This window comes from Podarcis tiliguerta (genome assembly GCF_965153285.1).
Source record: "Podarcis tiliguerta genome assembly, chromosome: 10".
NCBI lineage: Eukaryota > Metazoa > Chordata > Lepidosauria > Squamata > Lacertidae > Podarcis > Podarcis tiliguerta.
Window position 1 is genome coordinate 31,892,596 of NC_139543.1, and position 9,590 is coordinate 31,902,185.

Genomic DNA, 9,590 nt, shown 5'->3' on the forward strand with positions numbered 1-9,590 from the left:
TTGGAGTAATCTGACCTTCTTGACTTTTCATTTCTTCTTGCTTTTCACCAATCTCATTTTAGATAATTCTCCTCTTTCGAATTTGCATGTGTTGGGTTTATTTATTTATTTGGCAATTTAATTTAATCCCACTATGGTCACTGCTCCCGGGCTTGACAAAATTTACATCTCACACTCAAATCCAGGGTCTCCACACTCTGGTCAGTTCCATGACCAATTGTTGCAGAGCACAGTCACTTAGGGTATCTAGAAATTTTGCCTCTTTATTGTGACGAACACTTATTTAGCCCGTCTGTGTGAGGGTGGTTGAAGTCAGCCTTGCTGCATTGCCTCTTTTTGGATTCTTCCATGATCTCATTCTTCATCTGAAGGTCCCTCCCTGATAGTTTTGATTGGGGGATGAAAGCCCGTCATCTGTGCTAAATTACTCTTGGTATCACCACCCACAACAGCCCTATGGAAGAATCTACCTCTTTGGGGACACAACCCTTGTATGCCCTTCCTATAGTTTATATCCAGAGATAACCATGTCTCAGTGGTTTTCTCTGTTCTACCAGATTTCCTTTATGCCTACCTACATATCAATGCCCTCCTCTAAGACCTAGAACTCCAGTTCACCCATCTTGTCTCAGAGGCTTCTAGCATTGGCATAGAAACAGTTGTATGCAGTCTCTCTTTCCAAGTGTCTCTGGCACTTGTGTTTGACCTGTAGTGCTTTGGCCTCTCTGAATTGTTATCCCGTGGACTTGCATTCACAATACTTCATTCTATGCATCCCCCATTAAAATTTTCATCAATTTTATCAAGCCCAGCTCCAAGGGTCTTCTGGCAGTTCCCTCACTGCGAGAAGTGAGGTTACAGGGAAGGAGGCAGAGGGCCTTCTCGGTAGTGGTGCTTGTCCTATGGAATGCCCTCCCATCAGATTTCAAGGAAATCAACAACTATCTGATGTTTAGAAGACATCTGAAGGCAACCATGTTTAGGGAATGTTTGATGTCGCTTTTTTATTATTATTATTATTGGTGGTGGTGGTGTTCAGTTGGGAGCCACCCAGAGTGGCTGGGGAAACCCAGCCAGATGGGTGGGTTATAAATAATGAATTATTATTATTATTTATTATTATTTTCAATCCGGGGGAAATTTGTTCCAAACTGGACACTCTTCAGCTTCTGTTGTGTCTCCCTCGCACACAGACACCCTGCAATCTGTTTAAAAGATGCTTTTCTACTATTTTGATTTTAAGCGCCAATGGTTTGAAGAGGAGCCTGCCCCCCCTTAAAGAGGTCCAGCATGTCCCAGAATATTCCCCAGTGACTAACAAATCCAACCCTACATCTCACAACACCATTGTCTCATCTATGCATCGACACTACAGAGCTGTGCCAAGTGGATTCACCAAAGTATGCTTAAAATGAACACACCACCACAATGTTGAACTTAGATAATATGAGTTTGATGGGGTTTCCCCCCCATCACTGTGTGGCACAACTGGCCTAGTGTGAATGTATCACCATAATCCTGGCATCAATTTACATATTTGTTGGTTCAAACCACCAATAGACTGTGACAGGCGGTATCGAAATTTAATAAATAAAGTAAAAGTAAGTAACCTTTTGAGATGGCCTCAGCTTTCAGAACTTGGAGCGCTTTTGGCTGGTAAATCTTTTCCATTTGTTTCTGGTGTGTTTATTTTATTTTTCTACCAGGCAAGATACAAATTTCAGTGAAAAGTAGCGGGAGGGGGGAATCTGTTTTAAATGTTACTGCATTTTGTTACTGTGTTTTGTTAGCCACGACTGAGGTGGAGGAGTTGGTTATCTATTTATGCAGCCTGAAGGACTTCTGACTAGCACACTACTTGGTTTTGTTCAGAGTAAAAAAACAATCAGCCTGTGATGTTCAGAAATACACACTTAGCATGTTCATAGTTACTTTATATATACTTTCACAGTTGCATATATATGACTCAATATTTTGTTTCTTTTCATGTAGCATTGTGATCCTGAACACTGGCATAATGTAGCAGCTGAGAGTGTTGTAAATGTGGAGGTTTAAATCTCACCTCAGCGGCAAAACTCACAAGCTATCCATTGACCTAATTTACAGGGTTGTTGTCAGGATTTGTGAGATAATTTAAGTAACGCATTGTGAGCATACTGAAGTGATATATAAATGCTAAGTGTTACGAACACACACAATATCCCACTATTATGATCCGTTATATTATAATTTGCAACTTTCAGGATATTGTATCATTTACAGACAGTGTCTCAACTTTCACAGCTTAGAAATTTGGAGTCAGAAGACTCAGAGTCTCCAATATGGAACATACATTGCATTTTGGACTGCATTGATGATGGCATTACTGTAAACTAACAACTGTTCATCTATATGTTGACTAAAAACAGCTAACTAAAATACATGTAAATATAATTTTGATGTCTTGTTATGATATGTGAGTAAAGCAGGCATTTATGTTGGCAAGAATGTCATAGCAGATCCTGAATCTAAAATTGTATAGAAGAGGTTCATTCCCCCCCCTATTTTTACAGAAGCTGAATATGTATATGAGGCACATTATGCTGATAGCTGATCTTTTGTTCTCTCTTATTCAGATACTGTACAAGTGGCAGTGGCAATAAACAACTGATAGCAAAGCACATTTTATCTAAAGAAATATACAGATCCTAACATCACATAGCAGAAGAGTACTGTAGATAAATGGTAATAACAGAAGAGGTATAATTCTGGTAATTCTGTCTAGCTTTTAGATTGCTTTGTACTTTAAAATTAGAATCCCCGCAACTTTCAAATCCTTGGTTTTTTTTGGCAAATATTCTTTATAATGTACATATTTATACATATGTTATCAGTAGTTCTGTACACAAGATACAATTCAGAATAAATAGAAGACTAATCCAGGTACAGTTTGTGCACACTGAGTGCATGGCTGTGTGTACATGATAATGGTCCCTAGCACAACAAAGAGGAATTTCATTCCACAATATGTGCATAGTGGAACTCCTGTGCAACTGAGGAGTGTTTGACCTGAACTACCTTTCTATTTTAAAACAAAACACACGTCACTGTACAACAAATAGTCCTCACTCTGTGTATACAGAGGTGACCTGATTCAGAAGCCCTGGTGTTCATAGTGTGGAAGATCCCCCAATTTATTTATTTTTAAAAATGAGTTGGACAAGAGCTTTGTGTGTGCACTGGAGCCCGTGCAGTTTCAGATTGCATACGATATATATTTATGTCTCTTGGTCTTAGACTCATTGTTTAAGCATAACCTTTGTTTGTTTGATTTTTGACTCTGGATTCTGCCTAATAAAAGCCCTGCAGTCTTTTATGGATATCATTGATACACTTGTATGGCCAGTGCATCCTTAAAGGTTCCAATTCAACAGATCTGTTTGATCACATGCTTAAATCCATTCTTCCTAAGAAAAGCACATCAATTATATTCAGTCTCAACACAGCAGAAGATAAGCACATAAGTAGTACGGAAACTCTGATGGTAGCTTAAGTTTAAATACAGTTCTGTATTTTTGTGTGGCTGATTTAACCATACAGGCCTAAAGGCATATCCGTTCTTCGTATTGAATATAAAGATATATAGCTTAAGTCAGAATTCTCGACGCCACATGATTTCAAAAAATCTTACATGATTTCAAAAAATCACACCTATCTTCATTTACGTCTCTTGGGGATAAGAATGGATGCATTTGTAGTAAATATTACTGGAAAATAAAAGCATCAAGCAATTTAAAGCATTGACCAAATAAAATATGAGTTTATATTACCGTTTACTGCAAGTATTTTTGTATGATATGCCTTTAAACCTAATTCCATACTGAACCAGTATGTATTCAACATGAAATTTTTATTCCATTCTAACCAAGGATTCACTAAATGGATTTTTTTCTAAATGAGAAACTTTATCTTCTGTATTTTAAGCAGAATACATTTGAATTTTGTCTCTGATAATAAAATTTTGTATAGTAATGTATAATTCATCACTGTCTTAATTTTCCCACATGTGGAGACAAGTATAACAAGAATCACACTCTCAGCCTTTGATTGTGTTTTGTTTTTTGTTAAGAGTCTAATAATTCCAAAAGGGTGCAATATACAGCGCCTTTTAGAAACACACAAGGTAGAGACTCACTTTTGACATAAATCTGGGGAGTGAAATTACATCAGTGGAAATATTTGTATAATTTACATACCATTTCCTTTAAAAAAAAAAGCTAACTTATTTTCACAATGATTGGCTAAATACTTGAACTGAAGCAATTATTCCAATTTTACTCATATAAAATCATCTAGAATAGCAAAGTGGTGGAACACCAAGGAGTGATTCTGAATGAAAATAAATTCTGGGTGTTACAATACAATACTTTAAGGTCGGGTGGGGTGGTATGGAAGGGTCTACTAATACATCAGTGAAAACTCAAGTCCTTTATTTATTCATGGGTTACCTTTTCATAAAGAATCCCATGTGAGGATATCTGTTCATGCCCACCCCATAGGTTTCATGAAATCAAGAATATTTGTACCCAGACAGTCTGTGTTAGATTAAATGCACATTATACCTATGGTAATTCACATGCAAACCAGAAGTAGTTTGATCCAAACCTAATTAAGTATGTGGGGTTCTCCAGTCATAAGTACTAGAATTAAGGCCCACTGGTTTCAGTGGAACTTAACAGTCAATAATTGTGCTTAGAATTGCAGCCTATTATACCGGCTTCCAACCAAAATTCCCCCTTTTAGAAAGTTTGTAGACTGAATTGCCTGGGGAACTGGTAATCACTACAGAGATTACAGATACTACTTTTATTTGGCTTTCAAAAGCAAATCCAGAAGGATATGACTTCTGCACTTCTAGTCAGGCTTTTGAGACTGCCATTTCTGACCATAGCCTCCAGACTGACCTTTGGTAAGCTGTTATTAAAAAAAAAGAGAGAGTACTTTTACAAAGTACTAGGAACTGAACAGCAAACAAACTGGGAAATGAATTCCTGGCGCACATCAGCACAACATATGATCCACCATGTACAGCATAACTAACCACCTACTGAAGAATTGTGCCCCAACCAGAAGATCTTATACAAATGTCACACGCACCCCTAATACAGCTTGGAATATATCTTGAATATTTTTGAATGTATGTGAGCATACACAAATATGAAGACTGTCTTTCAGGAAATCAAAGTGATAGCCCACTCATTTTATAACCAAACTGCATCCTGTCAGGCTAATGCCCTAGCTGGGAAGCACCACAGCAACACTTCTTAATTAGGAAGTGTTGTTTTCAGAATCCAAGTCTTAACCCTGTGCTCCTCCTTTGATAGCATAGGGCAGGGGTCAGCAAACTTTTTCAGCAGGGTGCCGGTTCACTAGTCCCTCAGACCTTGTGGGGGGCTGGGCTATATTTGGTTTTTTTTGGGGGGGAAGAACGAATTTCTATACCCCACAAATAACCCAGAGATGCATTTTAAATAAAAGGACACATTCTACTCATGTAAAAACATGCTGATTCCTGGAACATCCGTGGGCCGGATTTAGAAGGTGCTTTGGCCGGATCCGGCCCCCAGGCCTTAGTTTGCCTACCCATGGCATAGGGCAAAGGAGTGTTCAATACAGTTGTAGTAGAAGGATAATGTGTGAAGTTACCTTCTGGTGAACATTGGTTCAGTAGCACTGTCTGTGCTACTGTTGCAGCAGACACTTTCCAATGCCTCAGACTGAGATCTTTCCCAGACGGAGGCATTTCTGCTACTCAGTATCACTAAAACTTTAGATACTTGGGACTTTCCGTAGATGCTCTCCCTCTTGAATACGGTTCCTCCTCAAGCTTTAAACCCTGTGATTTAACTCAATGGCTTTGCTTCCTCACCAACCTGCAATTCACAGTTCCATGACAAGGTAAGTATAGCTTGCTGGATGCGTTACATTTCTGGACATTCAGAAATCATTCAGGTAGCTTTCACCACCAAGGCTAATAATGAAATATTTTGATAAGATATGCTGTGCAATACCCTCCCCATATTATCCTTGTTAGTCTAGCATAAACCTTAAAGAAGATCTCTGTTTATGATGGTTAGTAATCATTTTTCTTGTATCAACAGAATGTAGAGACAAATGAGTTGTCCCCCAGGAACTCAATCTTGTACCTCAGAACAGGAGGGGAGTAGGGAGGGAGGTGCTATGTAAGTTTGGTGCCAGCAAAGCCTCCATAGGAGATTTACACAAGGTTGCCATAGCATATGGCAGAGTTAGTTCTGACATTTTATTCTTATTTGTGAAACCGAGATTTGTTTATTCAGAAATCCTCATTAAATTCAAATGCAACAGTGCCATCTCAGAGCCACTGCCAAGAACAATCACTAGGCTGGGAGGGAGAGACTAACAGCCTTGTCTCTAATTCTGATGACAGCACATCTTGGACTTAAAACTTCAAAGAAGATTGTTCTGTTCCCTCCAGCCAGGTCACTGCATACATTGCAAGAGTGTTTCAGTAAGCAGCCGAGCTGCTTAAAAAATGTAACATTTCCATAAAGCATTGAACAGGGGTCTCAGCTTTCCTGTGTACTTTTAGAACTTAAATTTACTTTGTTAAAGAAATTGCTACTAACATGTTTAGCAGGAGAGCCATGCAAATTAGTTGTAGAAGTTTGTTAGCTGATCTGAGAGGCTTTAACAAACACATCAGTGGATTAAAATACATATAATCATTTTCCCTCCTGGACCCCTTTAACAGGATGCTCATTTAGTTAAAATTCCAATGCCTTATCTGCCATAAGTTGTAACAATTGCTATGAGGCAGGCAAAAACCAATAGGCTAGCCCATTTATCTGCAGGAAAAAATCCTCTCTGACCCTGAATATGTCAGCCAAGCATACCATGGCAAGGTCTAACCCATGGATAGGCAACCTAAGGCCCAGGGGCTGGATGAGGCCCAATCGCCTTCTCAATACAGCCTGTGGACGGTCTGGGAATTAGCGTGTTTTTACATGAGTAGAATGTGTCCTTTTATTTAAAATGCATCTCTGGGTTATTTGTGGGACATAGGAGTTCGTTCATTAATTTTTTTCAAAATATAGTCCGGCCCCTCACAAGCTCTGAGGGACAGTGGACCGGCCCCCTGCTGAAAAAGTTTAACCAGCACTGGCCTGCTCACCCTTAGGTGGGACCAACCAAAGCAGTGTGGGAGAGTGTGGAATCCAGGGATGATCTGAGCAGGCAGAGGCTAGGCACAGACTTAATACAAGACTGCCAGTGTGATGTAATACAAGGGAGCCAGTGTGGTGTACTGGTTAAGAGCGGTAGACTCATAATCTCGGGTTCGATTCCCTGCTCCTACACATGCAGCTGCTGTGTGACCTTGGGCCAGTCACACTTCTCTGAAGTCTCTTAGCCCCACTCACCTCACAGAATGTTTGTTGTGGGGGAGGAAGGGAAAGGAGAATGTTAGCCACTTTGAGACTCCTTCAGGTAGTGATAAACCGGGATATCAAATCCAAACTCTTCTACTGCCGCCACCAGGTCTGCCACCGCAGCAATGCCTCCCTGCTCTCACTGGATTGGCCCATTTGAAATGGGCACTTTGATGCTTGCCTGCACAGTTGCAGGGGAAGGCACAAGCATTCCCATAATGGCCTCACAGAAAAATTGGCCGCAGGCCACATCGCGCCTGCAAACTGCTGCCTCCCGAGAATTTTCAGGTAAGCACCCATTACTGCAAATGTCAATACACGGAAAGCCAAACTGAAGTTTACTCCAATTCAGTGGTAAACAGGTTTCCCAGGAGAGAAGCGGTGGGACAAGTGGAAGTGTGGACTTGCAACTGTTTTTTTTGTTGGAAGGCGTATGTCTTTCATAGAATGATTGATATTGCATTTGTATGGTATATCGGCACATACAGTTGTCCATAATTAGCATGTGCAATGCAAATGGAACATAAGTTGTGAATAGAAAATTCAGTAAAGATTAATAGATATTTGTATCATTGATTTTAACATATTTGTGCCAAGTTAAGCAAATTAAAGATCCTGAACTAGAGAGGAATGCTTTCCTCAGTCAATGCTTTTTAGTAGTACAAGAAGTCCATCAACAGCAGTATGAGCAATTGCTACTGTTCCATCAGTATTATCAAAAAGATGGTGTCTATAACAAAGCACGTTCAGTTTGCAATGTTGGTTTCTCAATGTAAAAGTAGAGCTTTGCAATTTAAAATACCTTTTCATAAAAATTGATCATCTGTTACACTTACCATCGACTTTTGACCTGCTCATTGTAGAGGGCTAAGAAAGAAAAAGTGGAGGATGAGGGGGAGGATAATAAGATGCGATTTCCTGGCATGCTTATTACAGTATTTCATTTCATACAGCACAGAGCCTTTCCAATGATAACTGTGTTAACGGTGCAATTGTTTGTTACATCTTGATTTCAACAAGAAAGCTGCCAAATGGCTGTAATATGGATAAGAGTAAAAGCATTCTTTTAAAAAATGAAGGAACTCATCAATAGAGTAAAAATAAGCATGATTGCAGTCGGAGGATTTTTGATTCTCTGATTATTTGAGTTCAATTGGGTACAAGAAAAACAGAATATGCCATTTTTTTATCAGTCTGTAGTTCAGCTTTGCTTGGATCACTTCATTTGTAAGGAGGCTGGGCTCCCTTTTTTCAGGCTGTATACTACATTTCAGATAATATTATTTAAAAGCTGAACTTGAAAATACTTATACAGTAATTACCAAAAACTGGGTTAGATGCAGATGCACAGGCCAAGATCTTCTCTTTTACTATCTTTGCATCAAATGAATCAGCAACACCTATGTACACCAACTACAGGCCCAACCAATATATTTGACACTGTTGTCAAGACTAAACCACCCAGGATTAAGGTCATGAGACTACTGGCTCATAAATCATAAGAATATAAAAGTTCTGAGCTGAATCAGGCCAAGAGACTCATCTAGTCCAGCATCCTGCCCTCAGTTTCCCATCGGCGAGAATCACAAATAGGGAGAGTGCTGCTGCATCTGGTTAGGTACAACAAAGCTCTTCCCATTTGTGATTCCCAGCAACCGCTATTCATAAGGCGTTGTTGTTGTTGTTTAGTAGTTTAGTCATTTCTGACTCTTCGTGACCCCATGGACCAGAGCATACCAGGCACTCCTTTCTTCCACTGCCTTCTGCAGCTTGGTCAAACTCATGTTGGTAGCTTCAAGAACACTATCCAACCATCTTGTCCTCTGTCATCCCCTTCTCCTTGTGCCCTCCATCTTTCCCAACATCAGGGTCTTTTCCAGGGAGTCTTCTCTTCTCATGAGGTGGCCAAAGTAACGGTATAGTGCCCCGCAATTGCCACATGCATGCATTCCTGAGAATATATATTTATTATAGCAATTGGACACATGGGGGAACAAATAAGGCCATCTGTGCTTGTTCCAGCACTAATAGATAGCTCAGTTGGTAGAGCCTGAGACTCTTAATCTTGAGGTTGTGGGTTCGAGTCCCACATTAGGTGAAATATTCCTACATTGCAGGCCGTTGGACTGGATTATCCTCACA